At 42.3% G+C, this 26,337-nt stretch overlaps 1 protein-coding gene, 1 long non-coding RNA gene and 1 other non-coding gene across 3 annotated transcripts in view; 2 read left to right on the top strand and 1 right to left on the bottom strand.

Moving 5' to 3' along the window:
- LOC115135414 (uncharacterized) overlaps positions 1-17,155 on the bottom strand; it is a 29,354-nt gene extending 12,199 nt beyond the window's left edge. Inside the window, exons 1-2 of the long non-coding RNA XR_010464416.1 lie at positions 16,779-17,155; positions 15,045-15,134 (exon numbers count right to left, since the gene is read on the bottom strand). This is a non-coding gene — a long non-coding RNA (uncharacterized LOC115135414). The remainder of the gene's footprint in view (positions 1-15,044; positions 15,135-16,778) is intronic.
- LOC115135411 (neurexophilin-2-like) overlaps positions 1-26,337 on the top strand; it is a 94,084-nt gene that overhangs the window by 58,054 nt on the left and 9,693 nt on the right. The window lies entirely within an intron of this gene.
- On the top strand, positions 5,171-5,224 carry LOC115146399 (U7 small nuclear RNA). Its single transcript, XR_003866142.1, has one exon. It is a non-coding gene; the product is annotated as a U7 small nuclear RNA (small nuclear RNA).

The raw sequence follows: 26,337 nt of genomic DNA on the forward strand, positions 1-26,337 counted from the left end.
TAGCTTGGGTGCTTGACTGCCGTTGTGCGGAATGCTAGAATCTACCCTACTCCTCGGGTCAGATCTTCCAGTTTAAATAGTGCGGTGTGCGCTCAGAATGCTCGGAGAGTGAACTGCTCTGAATTTACAAAAACACAATCTGACATTTACGAACCACCCAGAGCACACTCTGACACACTGAAGGCAATTTATGAACTCACACTTAGTTGTCAGTCAAATGTATTTAGCATCGATCAAATGGGCAGGCAGGTTCCCATTCAGTTGTCAAAACGTGGGTTGGGACAAGCATGCATTTGCAGGGAAGCTGCAGAAGGATGAGCAGGCTACTATTCCCCATTGTTTATCAGTGCAATTTTGACGGCCAGCTAGCTGAAAAAGTTTGAGAGGGTTTATCTAATGTTCCCTCGTTAGATTTGAGCTCATCTCACTCAGGCTAGCATTAGTTGTTGATCTTGTTGTGGTTGATGTGAATAACTGAGGGGGAGCAACCTTTTCATGGTTGTTTGATCAATAGGACTGTATATTTCACAAAAGAGGAATCCCATGGTGTTTACATATTTGCCGAAATCAATTCAGGTGTATTTTATGGCAGTTGGTGAATGTGTTCTAATGATCTAAATTTGCGGTGTTGCAACTACCTGTAAACACACAGTCCAGTTCAAAGTGAATGGTGGCAGGCCTTTGTGGCCAAAAGCTTATTTGCATAAAGGCCTACTGTAGCTCTGATTGGCTATGGCACACGGGTCTACATAGACTCTGGTTCTGGACGAGACAGATGGGTTTTATTTACGGCAGTGTCTATTAATTGTCCAAATGCACGGTCGCTTTCCCACTCTATATTGCTATAGAATTTTCACAAATGGCTTAATTCCCAAACATTCTATGAATTTATGAAGATGTGAAAATGACCAAATCCAAGTTCTTGCTTGTCAGAAAATGTAAAAAAAATAAATAAAAAAAAATAAAAAGAAGGTGTCATATTCTTCCTGTGGGTGTATATAAACAGATAAGAATAAGAATAAGATTTTGTGTAGCTAAAACGCGGTCAGTTCCACTTTAATTCATTAATCCATTCATTCCGATTACCGTATGTTATTACAGTGGGTCTCCTCTGATATGAAATACAACATGTTACTTGCCACTAGGCTACCTATAAGTTCTTTTTATTTTTACATTTTTAAATTTTTTAATATATATTGACTTTCAATGTTTGTTTTTTTTTGTTTTTTTTTATATATATATTGACTTTCAATGTTTATTTAATTTTTGTATTTTTTTTTTATATATATTGACTTTCACGTTTTCTCTGTTCACATCTGTCACATATTGGACTTGTGAGAATGAAACTAAGTGGAATGGTGATGGAAGAGGTGCTCGGTCAGTCTCGGGAGCGGATGGAGGGATCTCCCTCTCTCTGTCTCTCACTCTTTCCCTCTCTGGCCAGTTCTGGAGGAGTAAAGACACTGACATACATCACATATCTCCCTCTATACGCCTCTATACGCCCTCACTCCCAATCCAACTCTTCTGTGGATTTACCACTCTCATTCCAGGAGAACTATCTAGCTACACTGGATCGATTAGCCTGTTCTGTAGCTACCCCACATCAGACCTGGGTTCAGATACTGTCTCACATCATTTCATATTTGTTTTCATATTTTATCAGAGCTTTATTTAGATTGTCTGGTTACAATGTAACCAATAGTATAGTCCCAAAATGGCCCCAATCTGGCACTCCGGGCAGGCTAGAGCAAATGTACTGTTTGAAAGTTGTTGAATAGTATCAAATAGTATTTGAACCCAGGTCTGCTCCACATCTCCACATCTAGCAGTTTCTCTCCAGGAGAGAGGAGAGCAGTAGAGGAGAAGAGATGTGGTCAGCACTACTGCCTTTATGTCCAGATGGTGTGGATTGTAGAGAGCCCAGTAAGGGGTCCCTATGCTATGTCCTTGGGCAGACACAGTGATTCAGTACATACAGGACATACAGCCAGACATTCAGTGGTAAAGCAAAAGCATCCAAAATGCGTGAGAGGAAGACCTCACTGTACAGAAAGCACTGCACTGTGTATTCAGCTCTGTATTCAGAGTCCAGACCACAGGAAAGCGTTGGGATAATAACTGAAAGTGGTAGCTACAGTGATTACTGTTATTTGTGAAGGATATTACACTATTTAGATATCTATAGTAACAAATTGTTGACATTAGTGTACCATTTTCTGGCCCCATCGGAAACCGAGCCTTAGCCAAAGGAATTGTGCTCCTCTGCTGTAGTTTAGTAGGTGATAGTGTAATGGCTGTGTGTGCCCATAGATCGGCCAGACCAGCACAGAGGGGAATCAGGGACATATTCATAAGCACCATCCATTGCCTCAGCTCCAACTAACCACCATCAGCCATCTCTCCATTTCTGAGCCAGCAAAAAATAATAAGTCCGAGAGAGAGGGAGAGAGAGAGAGAGAGAGAGGGGGGAGAGGGAGAGAGAGGGGGGGGAAGAGAGAGAGGGAGGGAGAGAGAGAAGGAAAGGGAGCCAGCTAGCGAGAGAGAACGAGAGAGAGAGAGAGAGAAGGTCAGAGAGGAAAAGAGAAACTCGTCTGAAACACAGAGAGAACAGCTCACAGGAGGAAGAAAGACATGAAACGTTTAGTCTTTTCATCATTTTCTAATCAGCCAATTACATCCCGCCTAGCGCTCCTGCCTGCCTTACAAACCACTCCAATTCCTTTGATACCCACTTTGCTCTGTGAGGAATTGGAAGGCGAAGACCAGATCGCACAGCTCTGGCAATGCATTGGAAGAAGGAATGGAGGGAGATGGAGAAAAATGGGAAAGAACAAGAAAAAGAAGGAAGCCTCGACCGACCACCCAACTTACTGGCAATGCAGTAGGGAGAATGAAGGGAGGAAGGGCGACAAAAAGAAAAGTGGGTCTTTATTAGTGCGAGTAACTTTGACACTTTGGGCAGACCGCAGAGCACCCAGCGCCAGTCCATCCGTCATCCAGCTTTCCCACTGATGAGCTGGGGAAACAAATCACAGGCAGACCAGGCTTTGCCTGCAGACCAGGCTTTACTGCAGCCCAAACGGCACCCTATTCCCTACCCTGGTCAAAATTAGTGCACTATGTAGGGAATAGAGTCCCATTTGGGACACAACCTTTATTTTGCCGCCTGGGTGACTTGCTTGTCTGCGTTGTCAGAAGCAAGGCCCATGTGTTCCCGGCATCCCAATCCCAATCCCGCTGATGTCTCCCCCCAACCTGCTACGCGCCATCTTCCCCTCACCCGCTGGGACTTCTCTCTTCTTCTCTTCCTTCTCTCTTCTTCTCTTCCATTTCTCCCCCTCCTTTTCTCTACCCCTTCTCCCTTTACTCCCATATCTTCTCCCCCCTCTCATCTCCCCTCTGCTCCTTCTCCTCTACTTCTTTCCTCTTTCCCCCCACTACCCCTCTCTCTCTCCCTCTCCCCCATTCCCCTATTTTTCTATTCATTATGTAGATAGGTCTCTCCGTTTTACCCCCATCCCTGGTGTTTATTTTATTCTTTATTCATCGCTGATATACAAGTATATTTCTGCTATTTATCTCTTATGGAGTGGCAGCGTCATTGCTTATACTGCTTGATAAGTTGAGAACACAGAGAGCATCAATCACTGTCACTTAGCGCCTCAACGCAACGACGCGTCAACGATTCCCGTCTCTCATTCTGCCACCATACGCTCCCTCTCTCCTATCTGCCTCTCTTTCTCTCACTATATCTCTCTTTCTCTGTCTCTCGCTCTCCTCCCTCTCCTCCTTTAACTGCCATGAACTCAACCAATACATAAATCTGCAAAGGGGGCACGGTTTGGCGTCGGCAATCTGAGTCAAATATATGTTTACACATTTACAAATGAGAAATTCAGCAGCGCGACGTCGGTTCTTATTCCGCTTTGCCTTTTTCGCCCCCTGGGAGGCTGCCTAGCTCTCCACCCTCCGCCTAGCGCCCGGCTTCTAGCCTCCAACTCCGAGAGTTTCTCTGTGCAACTTATTTAGATGAATGATTAAACTTAAAGCACAGCCAGGAGTCTTGCTACTCTTATTTAAAGAAGAATGGGAAAGCTGTCATCTTTTGATGCATTGCCTGCCATCCGGCATGCAAAAGAGATGCCCCCACCCACCCACCTCTCACTACCTCCCTCTCTCTGCCTCTCTCTACCTCTCTCTCTTTCTCTCGCTCTGTGCCTCTCTCTCTCTCTCTCTCTATCTACCTCCCTTGCTCTACCTTTGCTTCTCCTCCTCCCTCTCTCCCCCTATCTCTACTCTGAAAACAGTGTGATTGATCAGGGTGGAGCGGCATCAGTGACAACATCGTAGTCCACCCGCCCAACCGCCACCCGAGCAGGGCATGCTGATCTGAGAGATAGATAGAAGATTGCTTACTTCTCGCTGATCTATCAGTCACTGAAGTTACTCCAGAAAGAAAGAAAGAAAGAAAGAAAGAAAGAAAGAAAGAAAGAAAGAAAGAAAGAAAGAAAGAAAGGTTCCAATGGCTTTGGCTCTTCCACATCAAGCATGCACAGTCACACTCACACTGTAGAAGAAAGCATTCTAGCATCATCATCACCTGTCTCTGTTAGAGTTATAATTATGTTGGAAGGAATGCTGAAACATTGAGAACACACACACACACACACAGAGAAATGCTGAATTCCCCCAAAACCGTATCTCTAGATGGAAGAGTTACTGTGTTGATTGATGAGGTAATAAAAAAAATACTAAAAGTTGACTATAGAGTACTTACTATAGGATGCTGTAGTAAACTGTAGTATACTGCACATTGTAGTATCCCTTGATCATGGGTACAGAATTGTGTAGTATACTGTAGAATACTCTAGTAAATACTAAAGTATTATCCACACAAAAAACACCATAGTAAATACCAAAGTAATGTCAGAAAAAGCACTACCGTCCGCTAAAACACCATTTTTTTAAACTATTGTAAATACTACAGTATTTAATTTGCAAATACCATGCCCATTCCCCTCCCCTGTATCCCAATTTGTGCCACCTGTAAGTTAGAAAGCGACATGCCAAGTATAGACCATTTAGTGTGTTCCCTATGGTTATAAAAAAGAGCAGGAGCTCTGAACTCTCTGTTCAGAACCAAGTCCGACCTGCCTACAGGATATGGGAAATTTGCTCTTTTAGTATTTCTCCAGTAGGTTTCCTAAAGGAGAAAGCCCCCCACTTTTTTGTTGAAGTTAATAAAACAAAAACACTTTAACAAATACTACAGTAATGTCCCCAAAAACACGCCAGTAACTACTACAGTGTACCATACTACAATCTACAAAAACACTACAGTAAATACCACTGCAGGGGTACTCAAATACTATTTGAGAAGGTCCGGTCACACACATTTCTTAGGTGGTAAAGGTCCGGATGGATAATGTAATTTATCGGTGTAAATAACAAACCCCCACCTTACAAACCGTGCGACCCCAAACTTTTCACACCCCTCTTGTTGGACGAGAGGACAATTACATTAGAGTGTCTAGTTTGAGAAACAGACACCTCACATGTCCTCAACTGGCAGCTTCATTAAATAGTACCAGCAAAACACCAGTCTCAACGTCAACAGTGAAGAGGTGACTCCGGAATGCTGGCCTTCTAGGCAGAGAAAAGATTAAGATGGTCAAAAGAACACAGACACTGGACAGAGGAACACCTGCCTAGAAAGCCAGCATCCCGGAGTGGCCTCTTCTCTGTTGACGTTGAGACTTGTGTTTTGTGGGTACTATTTAATGAAGCTGCCAGTTGAGGACATGTGAGGTGTCTGTTTCTCAAACTAGACACTCTAATGTAATTGTCCTCTTGCTCAGTTGTGCACCGGGGCCTCCCACTCCTCTTTCTATTCTGGCTAGAGTCAGTCTGCGCTGTTCTGTGAAGGTATAAAGCTTGTTTTAGTTTAGTTTATTAATTCAACCATTTAAAAAAACAAGCACACATAAACTTGAAAAAGCCATACATGCACATTAATAAAATCATGGAGGATAACACACAATAAAGTTTGGGACTTTTTCCCATTGTGGTCCTCCTGAGACAAGATGGCTAGACAAGATCGAACACAGTATGGCAGTGAAATAATAAAACAAAAACAGAGAAGAAGAACATCTACTGTGCCTTGCGAAAGTATTCGGCCCCCTTGAACTTTGCTTTTAACAAATCTTTAACAAAAACTTTTTTAACAAATCAAAAACTGAAAAATTGGGCGTGCAAAATTATTCAGCCCCTTTACTTTCAGTGCAGCAAACTCTCTCCAGAAGTTCAGTGAGGATCTCTGAATGATCCAATGTTGACCTAAATGACTAATGATGATAAATACAATCCACCTGTGTGTAATCAAGTCTCCGTATAAATGCACCTGCACTGTGATAGTCTCAGAGGTCCGTTAAAAGCGCAGAGAGCATCATGAAGAACAAGGAACACACCAGGCAGGTCCGAGATACTGTTGTGAAGAAGTTTAAAGCCGGATTTGGATACAAAAAGATTTCCCAAGCTTTAAACATCCCAAGGAGCACTGTGCAAGCGATAATATTGAAATGGAAGGAGTATCAGACCACTGCAAATCTACCAAGACCTGGCCGTCCCTCTAAACTTTCAGCTCATACAAGGAGAAGACTGATCAGAGATGCAGCCAAGAGGCCCATGATCACTCTGGATGAACTGCAGAGATCTACAGCTGAGGTGGGAGACTCTGTCCATAGGACAACAATCAGTCGTATATTGCACAAATCTGGCCTTTATGGAAGAGTGGCAAGAAGAAAGCCATTTCTTAAAGATATCCATAAAAAGTGTCGTTTAAAGTTTGCCACAAGCCACCTGGGAGACACACCAAACATGTGGAAGAAGGTGCTCTGGTCAGATGAAACCAAAATTGAACTTTTTGGCAACAATGCAAAACGTTATGTTTGGCGTAAAAGCAACACAGCTCATCACCCTGAACACACCATCCCCACTGTCAAACATGGTGGTGGCAGCATCATGGTTTCGGCCTGCTTTTCTTCAGCAGGGACAGCGAAGATGGTTAAAATTGATGGGAAGATGGATGGAGCCAAATACAGGACCATTCTGGAAGAAAACCTGATGGAGTCTGCAAAAGACCTGAGACTGGGACGGAGATTTGTCTTCCAACAAGACAATGATCCAAAACATAAAGCAAAATCTACAATGGAATGGTTCAAAAATAAACATATCCAGGTGTTAGAATGGCCAAGTCAAAGTCCAGACCTGAATCCAATCGAGAATCTGTGGAAAGAACTGAAAACTGCTGTTCACAAATGCTCTCCATCCAACCTCACTGAGCTCGAGCTGTTTTGCAAGGAGGAATGGGAAAAATGTCAGTCTCTCGATGTGCAAAACTGATAGAGACATACCCCAAGCGACTTACAGCTGTAATCACAGCAAAAGGTGGCGCTACAAAGTATTAACTTAAGGGGGCTGAATAATTTTGCACGCCCAATTTTTCAGTTTTTGATTTGTTAAAAAAGTTTGAAATATCCAATAAATGTCGTTCCACTTCATGATTGTGTCCCACTTGTTGTTGATTCTTCACAAAAAAATACAGTTTTATATCTTTATGTTTGAAGCCTGAAATGTGGCAAAAGGTCGCAAAGTTCAAGGGGGCCGAATACTTTCGCAAGGCACTGTATATCGTCATTCCAGTTACATCATAGGGGTTATTCATATGGGCACAGAAGACATCAAACATATTTGTACTTTATTTTTAAAGCTGCCCAGAGAGGACGTTGTTTTTATAGGCAGAGGCAACTCATTCCATTCTGATGCTCCCGTATACAAGAAAGTACCTTTCCCAGCATTACTCCTGAACCTGTATAAGCACACATCAGCAACACCTGCTCTGGTGCTGTGATTGTGTGCATCCCTATCACGAGGAAAGTAATCACTTAGATATCTGGGCGCAGGACCATAAATACTCCTGTAAACCAAACCTAGTCTAATCTGGGACACCCTAGCCTCAACAGGCAGCCAGTTTAGTTCCTGAAAGCAGCTCCTGCCTATGTGAGTACGTGGACCAACCTTCAATACTACCCTGACCAGCTTATTCTGGGCTATCTGGAGCTTCCCCTTCATAAATTTAGATACGCCCCCAAACTAGGATGTGCTAGCATAGTCAAAATTGCATTGAATGTGGGCAGTAGCAAGCACTTTCATGGAGTACTTATTAAGCAGCTTGGAGTTTCTAGCCAAAAACTTAGTCCTGGCATTAACCTTCCCTAGCACCTTATTGGTCATGCTCACACCTCCCAAGCTTCCATCAAGGATACATCCCAAGTAGCTAACAGAGGTTTTAGAAGTCTGCACCTCACCCCCTAACTCCACTCTGATTTCATACAACCTACACAATTTAGGTCTGGATCCAAAAATAATTGCTTCAGTTTTCTCTAAGTGCAGAGATAGCTTATTATCTCCAAGCCATTTGCTAATGTTAGTAAGCTCTGTGCTAAGTATGCTCTCCAACATAGTTTTACTTTTGTGAGACACCAGAAGTGTAGAGTCATCTGCATAAAGAAAAAGACGGCAAGAACAATCATTTTTCAAATCGTTAATATACAATAAAAACAGCAGAGGCCCAAGCACGCTCCCCTGCGGAACGCCACAACTCATTGGTTTTGCCTGAGACAGTGAACCATTAACCTCTACCACTTGCTCCTTTCCTAATACATAGGACTTTACCCAGCCTAGAGGGATAGTGCTTAACCCCAGTGCCTCCAGTTTGAAGATTAGGAGAGAGTGGATAACTGTAGGTAAAAAGGTATAAAGAGGAGGAGAGCTCTAGGAAATTGTCTACTAACCCTCCAACCCTCCAGCCCTATTAGAGAGACAGACCTTTAGTCTACACTGTATATCTATCTCCTGACTCACTGCCAAAACACAACACAGGCCAAGTCAGCCACAAGAAATACAATACAGGAGTTATAGCTTTGTCTTCTCTCTCTGAGTTAAGTGTGTGTGTCTTGAATCCCGTTGGCTTTGTAAGGAAGAGAAGACTTGCATCCCAAATGACTATGTACTAAATGGCACCCTATTCCCCTATGGGCCCTGGTAAAAAGTAGTGCACTATAGGGAATAGGGTGCCATTTGGGATGCAGACAATACCATGTATTCATTCATTTTGAAGGAATTGTTATTCTAACAAACCATACTTTTTTACTTTACCGAGCTCAGTTATTGACATCATCTGTCTATCCATAAACTATTTTGAATATTTTATAGCTCATACTCGTACCCTGGGTCATTGATTTATTTTTCTCTCTTGTTGAAGCCTCAGTGCAACACTCATATTGTACTATGCAACACATGCTGCATATTACAGTTAAACCAGTCTACTAAGAGAATAGTAGCAATGGAATGGAAGGTTTCAATCTTACTGTACAGGCATGCTTTATTGTTCTCATTCATTAATTCATTCATTTACATGATTACATTTATTATTTGTTTCAAATTTATGTTTATACAGTACATAACTGTGTGAAGGCAGGCAAGGAAAGCCATAAACAAACATTCCGGCTCGTCTATACAGATGCAAGCAACAATAAAATATGTAAATAGCAGGCTACTGTTTTTCATTTGTTCCTCATTCTAGTGATGAAAAGTACACGGTGTGTTTCAAATCAACCAGCCATTATACCTAATGATCAAGCAGCTGTTTTAAAAATGATTCTATCATGATTTACAGATAAATTATTGTTGACTACGCCTATCAGTCCTCCAGCCAAAATCACAGTCCCAGAACTACCTTAAAATTGCATTTGAGATATTACTGCTGTAGAAGCTACAGTAAGATTATTCATTATTGGGTGAAGAGATCCTCATTTCTCTGTTATTATGCTCTCATAATCTCTCTTTGTGTCATATATTGTTTGTATTTGGCCTGTCTTTCTCTTTTCTTTCTTGCAATCTCCCTTGATATTCTCTTGTATGTCTTATTAGACCTCTCACTCTCCCTTTCTACTCTTTCTTCCTTACACCCCTCTCTGCCTCTCCCTCTTCTCCCCCTCTCTCTCCCTCTCTTCCATCTATTTCTCTCTCTCCCACTCTCTCTCTCATTCCCCACACTCCTCTCATTCGTTCTCTCTGTCCCCCGTCCCCCCTTACTGTGGTTATGTGTTATCTGCCACGGCTCCATTTCCCTGCTGACTGATACTCCCTGACTCAGTCGCTTTCATTTTCATGATAATCCAGCAACACCACTAGACTGCCAAATCGCGTTTACTGCCTTTTCTTTTTTTTCTTCCTATTTTTTCCCAACTGGTTTATCTCTTTTCCTTGGGGCTTTATTTTGCTCTCTGTAATTAAATGTCATTTCCAGCTCTCCCTTCTTCTTCAGCGAATGAAAAAAAGTGTATTATTTTGTTATGAGATCATTGTCAAAATGGAATGGATGGATACGTCCTTGCCCTGTATCTGTAGTATGCATCCCAAATTCCATCCCATTCCCTTTATTGTGCACTACTTTTGACCAGAGACCCATGGGAATACGCACAAAAATAGGAGAACACTTTTTGTTCCAGGTAGGACCTTTTTGAGTTTCATGTAGGCTTCTAACTGGAACTAAAAGTGTTCTTCAAAAGGTTCTCTTATGGGGACAGTCGAATAACCCTTTTAGGTTCTAGATAGCACCTTTTTTTTCCCCCTAAGAGTATAGATTGCCATTTGGGATGCAGACTCTGTGACTTGGCAGTACACTGAAGCCCCACCACCAGCTATCTTTGGAGTGAAAACAATATAATTCTAAATTTCTGAAAGCCTTTTTATTAATTTGAATGAAAACAGTATCTGTCATCCTGTGTGTGACCCATATAGTGCTGTAACTTCAGTTTCATATTCTACTCCATTCAAGTTAATTTCCATGGTAATAAGATTGTTTTATCTCATATCATATATCCAGTAAGCTAGCAACCTGTACTATTACACTAATCAAGACTGACAGAACTATGCCATTTCAATTTGTGAGAATCATTTTAGATACTTCTTACTACTCTTGTTTATAGCTACGTTTGTAGCTCAAATGTAATGTAGTGTAGTGTAACATACGATTATATCAAACACAGCATGTGCAGGTGTTGTTTGTTGGATTCTCTCTTACAAGATCAAACCTTACTTGCTTGTCTTGATTTGAATGGTTGGTTGATTTGAAACACACCGTGTACTTTTCATCACTAGAATGAAGAACAAATGAAAAACAGTAGCCTGCTATTTACAAATTCATTGTGAATTTCAGACATAGGGTTTATCAAAAAAAATGTGTGCTGTTTTGCTTGAAAAGGAAATCGAACAGTAGAGCGAGCAAAAGGCAGAAATGTTGAGGTATAGCTACCAAATGTAAAAGTATGCTCGCTCAAACGAACACGAGAAGAGTAATATGTGGAGTACCCAAAAAGTAAAAAATCCAAACTCCAGCCGGCCCATTGCTCATCTCTAGTGCATGTGGGGTGGTCGGTGTGGTGGTGGTAGATGCTTAGGGGGGATAAAATGTTCCGATGTTCCCTTTTTGGAAGATGAGGGTTCTTTGTAAGACAAAGGATTCTACCTAGAACCTTAAACATCCTAAGAACCGTTTTTGTGGGGAAAAAAATATTTGAGGATTCTTTGGAAGGCAAGAAGGTTCTACATGAATCTGAACACAGTAAATTAGCCAGTGAGAGAGTAAAACTTTTGCAGATTTTTATTGATTGTTTTTGTTTTTTCCATTTATGTATTTATTAATAGTTAATGTATTATTAATTTATTAATGCTACCTCATGATAAATAACATACAAAATCAAATCAGTCACATACACATGGTTAGCAGATGTTAATGTGAGTGTAGTGAAATGCTTGTGCTTCTAGTTCCAACAGTGCAGTAATATCTAACAAGTAATATCTAACAATTCCCAACAACTACCTACTACACGCAAATCTAACAAGTAATCTAACAATTTCTCACCAAATACCTAATGCACACAAATCTAAAGGGGTGAATGAAAATATGTATGTATAAATATATGGATGAGCGATGGCCGAGCAGCATAGGCAAGGTGCAGTAGATGTTGTTTCCTACCGTCACCACCTGGGGGTGGCCCGCCAGAAAGTCCAGGACCCAATTGCACAGGGAGGGGTGGAGACCCAGGGCCTCCAGCTTGATGATGAGCTTGGAGGGTACTATGGTGTTGAATGCTGAGCTGTAGTCAATGAACAGCATTCTTACATAGGTATTATTTTTGTCCAGATGGGATAGTGAAGTGTGCAGTGTTATGGAGGTAGTGTCATCTGTGGACCTGTTGGGGTGGTATGAAAACTGAAGAGTGTCTAGGGTGGCCGGTAAGGTGGCGGTGACATGATCCTTGACTTGCCTCTCAAAGCACTTCATGATGACAGGAGTGAGTGCTCCGGGGCGGTAGTCATTCAGTTCAGTTATCTTTGCCTTTTTGGGTACAGGAACAATGGTAGCCATCTTGAAGCATGTGGGGAAGATAGACTGGGATATGGAGCAATTAAATATGTCTGTAAACACACTAGCCAGCTGGTCTGTGCATGCTCTGAGGACACGGCTAGGGATGCCGTCTGGGCCAGCAGCCTGCGAGGGTTAACATGTTTAAATGTTTTACTCACGTCAGCCACTGAGAAGGAGAGGGAGGGCCACAGACTTTGTTAGCGAGCCGAGACGGTGGCACTGTATTATCCTCAAAGCGGGCAAAGACGGTGTTTAGTTTGTCTGGAAGCGTGACATTGGTATCCGTGACGTGGTTGTTTTTGTTTTTGTAGTCTTTGATTTCTTGTAGAACCTTCCACATACGTCTCGTATCTGAGCCGTTGAATTGAGACTCCACCTTGTCCCTGTACCGGCATTACACTTGTTTGATTGCCTTGCGGAGGGAATAACTACAGTGTTTATATTCAGCCATATCTCCAGACCTCTTTCCATGGTTAAATGCGATGGATTGCGCTTTCAGTTTTACGCGAATGCCGCCATCCATCCACGGTTTCTGGTTAGGGTAGGTTTAATGGTCACAGTGGGTACGACGTCTCCAATGCACTTATTTATAAACACACTCACTGAGTCAGCGTATAGGTCAATATTGTCCTCTGAGGCTGATCGGAACATATTCCAGTCTGCGTGATCAAAACAATCTTGGAGCGTGGCTTCCGATTGGTCAGACCATTGTTGAAATGGTTCTCGTCACTGGTACATCATGTTTGAGTTTCTGCCTATAAGCCGGGATGAACAAGATGGCGTCATGGTCGGATTTGCTGAAGGGAGGGCGGGGGGGCTTTGTATGCATCACAGAAGTTAGAGTAGCAGTGGTCAAGAGTATTAGCCCTACGTGTCGTGCAATCAATATGCTGATTGTCACAAACGTCGTCAGGGAAATGACCGGACCAAGGTGCAGCGTGATGAGCGTACATTCTTCTTTAATGTTATAAATGTCGCCAAGAAAACACCAAAATACGACCGTGAAGCGGACTAGGGCTATACAGGCCACTAACACAGACAACTACCCACAACTAAGGTGGCAAAACAGGCTGCCTAAGTATGATTCCTAATCAGAGACAACGATAGACAGCTGCCTCTGATTGGGAACCACATTCGGCCAAACACACAGAAATACAAAACATAGAATGCCCACCCCACATCACACCCTGACCTAACCAAATAGAGAAATAAAATGGCTCTCTAAGGTCAGGGCGTGACACTGATACATTTGAGGTAGCATTGTTCTCAAATTTGCTTTGTTAAATTCCCCAGCTACAATAAATTCAGCCTCCGGATATATAGTTTCCAGTTTACATAGAGTTCAGGGAAGTTCCTTGAGGGCCCTCTTGGTGTTCACTTGAGGCGGGATGTCCACAGCTGCAACTGTAACTGACGAGAATTCTCTTGGTAGGTAGAATGGCCGACATTTGATTGTAAGAAATTCTAGGTCGGGTGAACAGAAGGACTTGAGTTCCTGCATGTTGTTATGATTGCGCCACCTTCCTCTTCCCAGAGAGGTGTTTATCTCTGTCGGCGCGATGCATGGAGAAGCCCGGTGGCTGAACCGATTCCGAAAACATATCCTGAGAGAGCCATGTTTCCGTGAAACAGAGAATGTTACAATCTCTGATGTCTCTCTGGAAGGCAACCCTTGCTCGAATTTCGTCTACCTTGTTGTCGAGAGACTGGATATTGGCGAGTAGTATACTCGGGAGCGGTGAGCGATGTGCCCATTTACGAAGCCTGACCAGAAGACCGCTCCGTCTGCCCCTTGTAGTGTTGGTAAGTTGCTCTTATATCCAATAGTTCTTCTTATTAAGTCTTATTACATAACTCTGGCTGAATCCCAATAGAAATTATACATCACTTTGCAAGCTAGTATAATAGTACTTGCAGGCCTGATGTGACCTGTAACAAAGGATTTTTCTACCCCCTCTTCTACCCCCGATTCTCGGTAGAACCGTTCGTATAGGGTTCTAGGTAAAAACATATACAGGATTTTTATGAAGAACCATACATAGAGGATTGTAAGTACAACCCTCTGCAAAGGGTTCATCCTAGCACCAAAAAGGGTTCCCCTGTTGGGAAAAATCGAAGAACCCTACATGGTTCTACTTAGCACTTTTTTAAAATGAAAGTGTAGTGTGTGTGTGCAGGGGCAGACTTGGACAACATAGTCCTACTCCTTTTTTAACCAGTTATTTTCAACCAGCTCCTGATTAAGACAAATACAACATGTAAAAGCACCACTTGAGATACAACTCAACACCAGAACTGTGCCCCTGCTGCCTCCCTGTTGTGCAGCCTGTCTCTGCGTCTTCACTGCTGTCACTCTCTGTCGGTCTGTCTATGCTTCTCCTTGTGCTCCTCTGTTGACACTGTCTGTCTGACTGTCTGTCTGACTGTCTGTCACTCTGTCTGTCTGTCACTCCTAAGTGTTAATTGCTATAACATATAGAGCCAACAAATTAGGGACTAGTAGTACATCTGTGTCTCTCTGTTTTACTCCAACCTCCACTGCACTCACCCCTGAGCGGTCTCTGCTAGCATCCTTTTCCACAGCACTGGTCCCAGAAGGCCAAGGGACAACGTTGCCGGTGCTGTGCGCAGCAACATCCTAGGGTAAAACTGTATTTTAAGGGTCCATTTTAATAAACCATTTATAAGGCATTTACAAACCGTTCGCTCACCATTTATTAATAATTACTCCCACATTTGTAAATGTTAGTAAGCTAGTTATTATTATTCACATGAACCTTGCAAAAGTCTTCATACCCCTTCTTGGGTAAGAGCTTTACACTCCTGGATTGTGCAATATTAGTCCATTATTCTTTTTATAATTCTACAAGCTCTGTCAAGATGCTGGGGATCATGGCTAGACAGCAATTTTCAAGTCTTGTCATAGATTTTCATGCATATTTAAAACTGTATCTTGACCACTCAGGAACATTCACTGTCTTCTTGGTAAGCAACTCCAATGTATATTTGGCTTTGATTTGCTCTAAACATTTTTCCGGGTGTACGCCAGGTTATGTTTTTGATTTGTTATTGTTACCCATCTTTAAGAAGCGTTTGAAAAGATCCCTGGTCTTTGTAGTTGAATCTGTGTTTGAAATGCAATACTTGACTTAGGGACCTTACAGATGTTGTATGTATGGGGGACAAAGGAAGGGTTAGTGTTGCTACATGCATTTTGTATTTATATTTTGATGTGTGTATTTTCTGTAATATATGTAATTCAGGGCTCATCTGTAAAAGAGACCTTGGTCTCAGTAAGACTCCCTGATAAAATAAAAGTTAAATCAAATTTTAACATTTAAAAAATACAATGTATTGTGAAAGTGAAAGAAAATGTATATATTTTTTAAAGATTAATACACATTTGATAACAAAAATATTATTATAAAATACAGTGCATTCAGAAAGTATTCAGACCCCTCCCCTTTTGACATTTTGTTACATTACAGCCTTATTCTAAAATTGATTAAGTGAAAACATTTCCTCATCAATCGATGCACAAAACCCCATAACGACAAAGTGAAGACAGGTTTTTAGACATTTTTGCAAATGTATAAAAAAAAACAGAAATAACTTATTAACATAACTATTCAGATTCTGGGCCTCCCGAGTGGCGCAGTGGTCTAAGGCACTGCATTGCTGTGGAATATCAAGGACAAAATAAAAGTCTGCCTCTCTTAGTAGTGGAAGGTAATGGCCCTAGCTTACTAGGGAGAGGGTGGTTGGAGGAAATAAAATTAAATCAAACATGTCACCACAGAGACATTGACACTGCAGCAGGAGCTTTCAAAGCATGAGTGTGTGTTTAAAGAAGAGCTAGGGACATTAAAAGGGGTCCAAGCTACCATTGATGTTGCTACTGATGCTACTCCCAGATTCTATATGCCTTGATCAGTTCCATGTGCCATGAAGCCTAAAGTGGATGTGGAAATTGGCCAACTCTTAGCAGAGGATATAATTATACCTGTCAAGTTCTCTGAGTGGGCAACACCAGTTGTTCCCATACTCTAACCAGATGGTTCAGTCAGATTATTCGGTGACCATAAACTGACTGTAAATAGAGTTTCCTCTGGAGCAGTACCCCATACCCAAAGTGTAGGATTTGCTTTCAACGTTAACCGGAGGGCAACAGTTCACAAAACTGGACATGAGTGACGCATATCAGCAAGTGCTAATGATAAAGCTTCACAGAAGTACCTGACCATAAACACCCACAGAGGGATGTTTACCTACAAATGCTTACCTTCGGGGTGTCTTCTGCACCAGCTATCTTCCAAAGAACCATGGATGGAGTTCTGCAGGGGATACCCAAGTAGCGGTTTACCTCAACAACATTCTTGTCACGGGAGTCACGAAGGACGGACATCTCAGAAACTTGGGTGAAGTTTTGAGGAGGATAGAGGAGGCCGGTCTCCGGCTGAAGAGGAACAAGTGTACACTGTTAGCTGATGAAGTGCAGTACCTGGGTCACAAGGTGGATGCCAAGGGGTTACACACTGTCAAAGCTAAAGTGAGGGCTGTTGTGGAAGCTTCAGCTCCGACAAACTTTACAGAATTGAAAGCCTATCTAGGCTTACTGAAGTATTATAATCGCTTCCTCCCTAACCTCTCTACCCTCTTAGCTCCTCTGCATCAACTGTTAAGGAAGGATGTGGCCTGGAAATTGTCAGAAAGACAGGAAGAATCTTTTGCAAAGTCAAAGGTGTTACTGCAATCAGCAGAAGTGCTCGTGCACTACTCAGCAGACAGAGACCTCATCTTATCGTGTGATGCCTCATCGTATGGTGTGGGGGCGGTGCTATCACACAGGATGGAGAATAGTGCAGAGAAACGTATCGGGTTCATGTCAAGAACGTTGTCGCCAGAGGAGAAAAAGTACTCTCAGCTGGACAAGGAATGATTGGCTGTCATATTCGGAATACAGAGAGTCCACAAGTACTTATACAAGAGAACATTCACTATTGTGACTGACCATAAGCCTCTGATCTCTCTGTTCCATGAACAAAAGCCAGTACCACAAATGGTCTCTCCAAGAGTTCAACATTGGGCTGTGTGGCTCAGGGCCTACGAGTACAGAATAATTTACAAACCAGGTAGATACCATGGGAATGCAGATGCTCTGAGTAGGCTGCCTGTTCCAGAAATCATCATTCAGGAAGAAGAAAATGACCAGGTCTTGATGATCAATGAGTTGGATGATGTACCGTTGAGCACCGCACAAATCAGGCAATGAACTTCAAAGGATGTGACATTATCACAAGTGCATGAATTTATCCTGAAAGGATGGCCTACAGTGACAGAGCCTCAGATGATACCTTACTACACTCGTCGCTTGGCCTTGAGTGTTCAAGATGGATGTGTTCTGTATGGCTAGTAGTTATCCCACCACAAGGGCGAGGTATGCTACAGAAGTTGTTGCATCAGTCGCATCCAGGAATGTCGAGAATGAAAGGCCTAGCAAGGTCATACGTCTGGTGGCCAAAGATGGACCAGGATGTGGAAAATGAGGTTAGCCGGTGTGCAGATTGTCAGAGTAACAGGAAGTCACCCCCCCCCCACCACGCCATTACATCCATGGGAATTGCCATAAAAACCATGGACACGACTACATGTGGACTACGCTGGACCTTTCCTAGGAACATTTTTCCTTGTTCTGATTGATTCTCATTCAAAGTGGATGGATGTTTACCCCATGAATATGTCCACATCGTAAGCTACGATTGAGAAGCTGAAACAAAGCTTCAGTGTTATGGGATTGCCTCAAATGTTGGTTAGCGACAATGCTACTTGTTTTACAAGCCCTGAATTCACATTTCATGAAACAAAATGGAATTCAGCACTTAACGTCGGCCCCTTTTCACCCATCTTCAAATGGATTAGCAGAACGGCAGTTCAGACCTTGAACGAGGGGATGAGGAAGATGCAAGGGCCCAGTATTGAAACAAGTTGTCAAGATTCTTGTTTAGCTGCAGGATTACTCCTCAAGCAACAACAGGGTTGTCAACTGCAGAAATGTTGATGTCATGGAGGTTAAGGTCAACCTTGGAACTCATCAGTCCAGACTTGAAAGTGAAAATACACCAACACTGAGACGTCCTATTAGAGAGAGATGTTTGATCAGATGTAAATATGAAAATAGAATAGCTCAGAAAGGAATTAAGTTGGGTTATTAGCTTTAAAGGGGGGTATGTAGTAACCTGGTATATTTATGTTTACCAGTAGATGGCAGTATTGACTCAAGATGGTGGTTTGCTTTCTGCTATCCGTAGCCGTTTCCTATGTCTGCCTATATAACCGTGATTTAAGAAAGCTTCAGGTAGCTTAAGCCAGGTGCATTAGAGAATGTTATTCTAAGTTACAATTAAATACTAAACCGTACTTACGTGTCATGAGTCATCAATCTAAGAAGCCTCTAAGGATACTACAGGTACAAAAACATTTCTGCAGCATTGAAGGTCCCCAAGAACACAGTGGCCTCCATTATTCTTAAATGGAAGAAGTTTGGAACCACCAACAAGACTCTTCCTAGAGCTGTCCGCCCAGACAAATTGACCAATCGGGGGAGAAGGGTCTGAGGTGACACTCAGACCATGACAAACATCTGGTCTGATGAAACCAAGCTTGAACTTTTTGGCCTGAATGCCAAGTGCCACGTCTGGATGAAACCTGGCACCATCCCTACGGTGAAGCATGGTGGTGGCAGCATCATGCTGTGGGGATGTTTTTCAACGGCAGGGACTGGAAGACTAGTCAGGATCGAGGGAAAGATGAACGGAGCAAAGTACAGATGGAAACCTTCTGTAAGGGCTATTTGACCAAGAAGGAGAGTGATGGAGTGCTGCATCAGATGACCTGGACCCCACAATCACTCGACATCCACCCAGTTGAGATGGTTTAGGATGAGTTGGACCGCAGAGTGAAGGAAAAGCAAACAACAAGTGCTCAGCATATGTGGGAACTCCTTCAATACGGTTGGAAAATCATTCCAGGTGAAGCTGGTTGAGAGACTGCCAAGAGTGTGCAACGCTGTCATCAAGGCAAAGGGTGGGCTGTGTGCTTGTTCTTTTACCTGGTACTGCAGGAATGGCATGCCCATCTTTTTGTCAGAAATTAGAATGGTCACTCAAAACATTTTATAAAATATTTATAAAGAATAAATAGAACTAACTTTAGATTAAGGCCGGCAAAACTACTTTAGTAATGATTAATACATGTATTTTTGGTTTATTAATGACCCTTAAAATAAAGTGTTACACTCCTAGTTGTGAATTAATAAACAGATATATTAGACAAAAAATAAAATCACTGAATAAATGCCTTATAGATGACCATTCTGCATTTGTAACTTTCTCACTCATCATCATTCACGATTCACTCAGGATTATCCATAATCGTGGTAGCATACACATTAATGTAGAAGTATTTCTAAGTATATTATATTCTTATTTACAAAGTGACTCTAAAATTACATAACACATCCTATTGTAACGCTCGAAGAGTGATGGGTGTTGCGTCAGGCGCAGAGAGCAGAGGATTTGGGAAACCGCTTTAATGTCCGTACAGGAATAGCGCACAAACGGGTGACGCTGAACACAGGCTTAAAACATTCTACCCAAGTACAAACTGGTACATAGGGACAGCGAAAATCCCAACAATAAACAGGAACACCTCTTGACATAACAGCAAACAAGCCCACACAAACACAGGCGGGCTAATAGAACTTAAATATCCCCAACCCAAAAACCCCAACAAGGAACAGCTGAAACCAGACGAAACCAAACGAAAAGTGGAAAAAGGGATCGGTGGCAGCTAGTAGACCAGCGACGACGACGGCCAAGCGCCACTCGAACGGGAAGGGGAGCCACCTTCGTGATATTCGTGACACCTATACCCTTCATTTCTATTGGGCACAAAATAATCTGAACACAACCAAAACAAACAGAAAATGCTTCCAACAAATGTGTAGTCAGAAGCTTGATGTAGTCATTGCGGGTAATGAATATGGGACCAAATACTTTCTACTACTTTAATACACATAAGTGAATTTGTCCCAATACTTTTGGTCCCCTTAAATTACTATGTATTAAAGGTGCTGTAATGTCTAAACGGTTCACCCGATATGGATGAAAATACCCTCAAATTTAAGCTAACAGTCTTCCCTTTAACCTCATAGTCATGGTATCATTTCAATGCCTCATCATAGTCATGGTATCATTTCAAACCTCACAGTCATGGTATCATATCATGCCAAGAAGTGATGGGTTTTCAGTGTACGAAATAAGTGGGATATAGGCTGGACTTTTCAGCATTCAGTGGTGGTGGTTATGTAATGTAATCCGCCCCTAGTCTCTGGTCTGGAACCTGATGTCATGAGCTCTGCTGATTGGCTACTGCGTAGCAACCTAACGGCGCCAAAAGCCTGGGCCTACCCTAGAAAACTCATGTAAATTACGATCGCAAGAAAGGCCAAACAAAAACATTTTAGATTGCCGCTTTGGCCGTTAAATTGAATTTATTTATCAAGTTCAATCCCCACAGTGAATTATTTTCAATTTAGCTACAAATCAAGATATTTAATTAAATAGTGATCCATTCAGACTACCACATTTATCGTCACACAGGACCACATGCTGACACAGATCAATCACAGGCTAGCAGGAGGCTTGCGCCCTCATGGGATATTTTATTTCACCTCATGGAACATGTGACCAACACTTCACATGTTGCGTTTATATTTTTGTTCAGTATATTTCATACAATATACTGCCAAAATATTAGCCCTAACTGGCAGCATTAGGCTACATACATGAGGCTACATACATGATCTGTGTCAGTGTGCGTAAAGTGTCTTTCTCTGTTTTCTTCCTACCTTGACTGCACCAAAGCATCTGATCTGTCATTTCTCAGAGACATGGACACAGCATTGGACCAGCAGAAGCTGAACTTTAAGCAAATAAGTCGGTTAATTTCACACATTTAGCAGCCTCAATCCTTTTTTCGTCTCTCTACCTTTCTGTGTTTCTGTTCTAACTGAGTGACTGACAAAGAGTCAGAGTGGGTCTCACTCCCTTTGATGAGGCGCGTTTGACTTTGAATGTGAGTTTGCGCCACCTCAGTTCAGCCCACTTATCCCCGAAGCCAGCCACACCAATGTGTCAGAGGAAACACAGTACACCTGGCGACCGTGTCAGCATGCATGCGCCAGGCGCACCACAGGAGTCGCTAGAGCGCGATGGGACAAGGACATCCCTGCCCGGCCAAACCCTCCCCTAAACTGGATGACGCTGGGCCGATTGTGCATGAGTCTCCCGGTCGCGGCCGGTTGCGACAGAGCCTGGACTCAAACCAGGATCTCTAGTGGCACAACTAGTGCCTTAGACCACTGTGCCACTCGGGAGGCCGTGTGTGTGTGTGTGTGTGTGTGTGTGTGTGTGTGTGTGTGTGTGTGTGTGTGTGTGTGTGTGTGTGTGTGTGTGTGTGTGTGTGTGTGAGAGCGAGAGGATGGGGGGGTCAATTTGACTCTTCTCAGTGACAGCAGATCAATGGTAGATGAGAGGGCAGTGGGAGAGATAGAAATGAATTGATTGTCACAAATAAAACTCCAATTAAGCAAACGAACAGCCTGGTGGGTCAAGTGATCCAAGATGGGCTGCACTCATCCTCCTACTATCAATCCTATGGGGGGGAGAGTCACGTATCCTCATATTACTCTTCTGGGAGAGAGAGCAATGTCAGCCATGGGATGGTGGGCAGGCAGGGCAGGCCACATCCCCTGGCCACACAGTCACTTACTCACTCAATCTATCTCTCTCTAGGAGGAGGATAGGTTTTAAAGGATAAATGTAAGTATGAGTGAACTGTAGATCAAGGATCAGACCATTGCAGCTGCCAGCTCATTGATCCAAAGCTTCCTAATGATGAAAATAGATCTTAATTGTAACAGTCATTGACACATCAGAAGTCAATTTCACCTGACACCCTAACCCTCTGGCATTTGATAAGTGAGTATGAACCTACTATCTTCCTGCTGCACCGAACATGCTCTGGCTTTCCAATCACTGCAAGTGCTTCCCAAATGGCACCCTCTTCCATATATAGTGCATTGCTCACGACCAGAGCTCGATAGGCCCTGGTCAAAATACCCTGGAATAGTAGTGCAAAACACAGAGAGTAGGGTACCATTTGGGACAGAGCCTGCTTCTCTCTGTATGCACTTACAGTTGATCTGCTAGCTCTGCGCTCCTCTTTCCTAAACAGTGTACTAAGATGCTTTTTGCTCGTAGACCCACCAAATGAAGTTAAAGTGTTATTAATGTTTCAACATCCCCTAGAGAAAGTGCATGTTCTTGCTCTTCTCTCTCATCTCACCTCTTCAGTAATAACATTTTCCTTGGCTTATTCTCTCTCCTGTAATGTCTCGTAATTCAATTCTCTTCCTGGTAAATTTCTTGCCTGTATCATACAAATGTATACAAGATTTTACCAGAAAAAAAATCACTCCATCTTTATCTGTTCCCTTCCCAAACCATAAGCTTGACAAATAAATGGGGGGGGCTGAGAGAGAATCTTGTGTAAAATCATCTTAGCTGTGAAACGTTGCTGACATATATCATGCTGGCATGCCAAATAACACAGATGCATTACTTCAATTGACCACCTGTCCCTTAGAGGTGAACTGAGTTTGGTGAATGAGATTATTGGGTTGATTCGAAGTGCTTGTACAGTGTGAAGAAACCTATTTATGTCAGAGAAGAGGGAAAGATTGCTTCACTCCGTTTTATGATTATTATCTGAGGGAGTCAGAGGGATGGCTATATTTGTCAGGTTTACAGGTGTAGGCCTACAGTACTTAAGTCTTTTTTTAATGGTACTGCGGAATTACTTTGTGTATTTACGGTACCTTAAGAAAGTATTCATACCCCTTGACCTATTCCATATTTTGTTGTGTTACAGCCTGAATTCAAAAGTGATTAAATAGATATTGTTTCTCACCCATCTACTCACACAATACCCCATAGTGACATAAGTATTTACACCCCTGAGTCAATACTTTGTAGAAGCACCGTTGGCAGCGATTACAGCTGTGAGTCTTTCTGGTTAAGTCTCTAAGATCTTTCCAAACCTGGACTGTGCAACATTTGCGCATTATTCTTTTCAAAATTGTAATTGGTTGTTGATCATTGCTAGACAACCATGTTCAGGTCTTGCCATAGATTTTCAAGTAGATTTAAGACAAAACTGTTACTCGGCCACTCCGGAACATTCACTGTCTACTTGGTAAGCAACTCCAGTGTAGATCTGGCCTTGTGTTCCTCTAGGGTTTTGACACGGCTTAGCTCCATTCCACTTCTTTTTATCCTGACAACCTCCCCAGTCCTTAAGGATTACAAGCATACAAGATTACAAGCATACCCATAACATGATGTTGCCACCACTACGCTTGAATATCTGGAGAGTGGTACTCAGTACCACTCTCCAGATGTTGTGTTGTGTTGTATTTGCCCCAAACATAATGCTTTGTATTCAGGACAAAAAGTTCATTTGTTTGCCACGTTTTTTTAGTGCCTTGTTGCAAACAGGATGCAGGTTTCGGAATAGTTCTATTCTGTACAGGATTCCTTCTTTTCACTCCATAGGCCAATTATGTTATTTATGTGGAGTACTTTAACTACAATGATATTGATCCATCCTCAGTTTTCTCCTACCACAGTCATTAAACTCTGCAACTGTTTTAAAGTCACCATTGGCCTCATGGTGAAATCCCTGAGTGGTTTCCTTCCTCTCCGGCAACTGAGTTAGGAAGGATGCCTGTATCTCTGTAGTGACTGGGTGTATTGTATCAATGTAATCAATTTTAAATTCATGCTGTAACACAACAACATTTGGAAAAGGTCAAGAGGTGTGAATACTTTCCGAAGGCTCTGCATGTAGCTAATGCGGATTTATGCACCTCCACTGGTCTGGATTTTCCAGTCTGTGAAAAGTGGAATATACTGTGTATGTGTTTAATTTAGATTTCAACAAATAGCTGTAGGCCTACTGTGTATATACATTTCTGGACATATACATTTTTATTTATTTTATTTATTCCGCATAGTCCTTTTCAGCAACAACCAGCATTGATTTTAAAAGGATCGTATAGGTATACCCTCCCTTTCCTGCCGTTGACTCCATACTTTGCTGACTCCATACTTTCAACCCTAATCTTTGACCTCACTGTGATCTCTTGGCGTGTGGCTAATTTGCTGAAACATTATCTGCTCCCCATGTGAGAGAAGCCATTTCACCCTTTACCAACCTCTACCCAGTGTGTCTTTGATTTAAAATATGAACCATATCTTTAGCTTACCAACCTCGGCGCAGTGTCCTTACTAGGGCTGTGGCGGTCACGAAATTTCATCAGCCGGTGATTGTCAAGCAAATATCTTGTAATTGACCGTTAATTAACATAAACACATTTAGCATCTCCTGACTTCCACACATAGCCTTTACAATCAACTGATGCAGAGCTTTGGAACGTCTACATTTTAAAATGTCTAATAAATCCATGTAAAATAACCTACACCCTCACAATAAATCCATTATCTATTTTAGACAGATCTAAAGAAACATGAAATGAAGAAAATGTAGTCTCTTTCAGAAGAACAGAATAGTGTTGTCCTTATGTTAGGTCCTGATCTGGCTATGTGATATGGCTGTGGGCTACACTCATTTAACAGCCAAGATTTGCTTAGAATTTGGTGGCATTATTTCATATTATTATATAGTATGAAGAATACAATTGAACAAAGCTGAAAAAAATAGAAAGGATATTTTCTCCGCACATGCGGCTATTCTGTATCGAGCAGTTAACAAAGAAACAGGGACTTTATGCTTCATTTAGAGTTACTAATGTAACTTTAGTTGTGATATCCATGCCTTTTGCGGCCAGTGGCCATTTTGCCCTTGGGCTGAATATAATAATTTGTATTCCATTCTCCCTGTGTGCTGCATGCTCTGAAGCACCTCTCACTCACATGGCTCTCTGATCGAGTCTTTCTCACAGGCTACAAGTGAAGACAGACACATCAGGGACTCAACTGCGCACATCCTTATCCAATTCCGAGGCGCATATTGAAGATATTGGAAGACCTGTCCACATGTACTTTTCGTCAGCCAACAAGATGAGTAGGCTGTCACGGTCGCTATCCTCAAACTCCCTGTCATAAATCAAGGCGCAGCGTGCATGTAGTTCCACATCTTTTAATGAAAGTGAAACCGAAATAACCAAAAAAACAAACAGGTAAACAGCAAAGCACGTGACGCAACCGAGGTGCACACAAACAAATAATTACACACAAAACACAGGTGGGAAAAGGCTACCTAAGTATGGTTCTCAATCAGAGACAACGATTGACAGCTGCCTCTGATTGGGAACCATACCAGGCCAAACACATAGAAATAGAAAACATAGAAAAAACACAGAATGCCCACCCCAACTCACGCCCTGACCAAACCAAAATAGAGACGTAAAAAGGAAACTAAGGTCAGGACGTGACATAGGCCTAATGAACAGCTAAAGCACTAGCCTATGTCAATCTACTATCCCCCGTAGTACAAAAGTTGACCTATTCTGTGCGAGAAATAAATATTCCAACAAACATAGTCTGGGACCGATGTGGGATGCGATAGATCCCAAAATAATACAACCACTAGCATCAAATACACTTTTTTTACTAAATGAGGCTGACGCAACAGATTAGCTTAAAATGTTGATAAACTATTAGGCTATTTTTTTCACATTATAAGCGCAACAATGCACA

The sequence above is a fragment of the Oncorhynchus nerka genome, linkage group LG2 (genome assembly GCF_034236695.1).
Source record: "Oncorhynchus nerka isolate Pitt River linkage group LG2, Oner_Uvic_2.0, whole genome shotgun sequence".
Lineage (NCBI taxonomy): Eukaryota > Metazoa > Chordata > Actinopteri > Salmoniformes > Salmonidae > Oncorhynchus > Oncorhynchus nerka.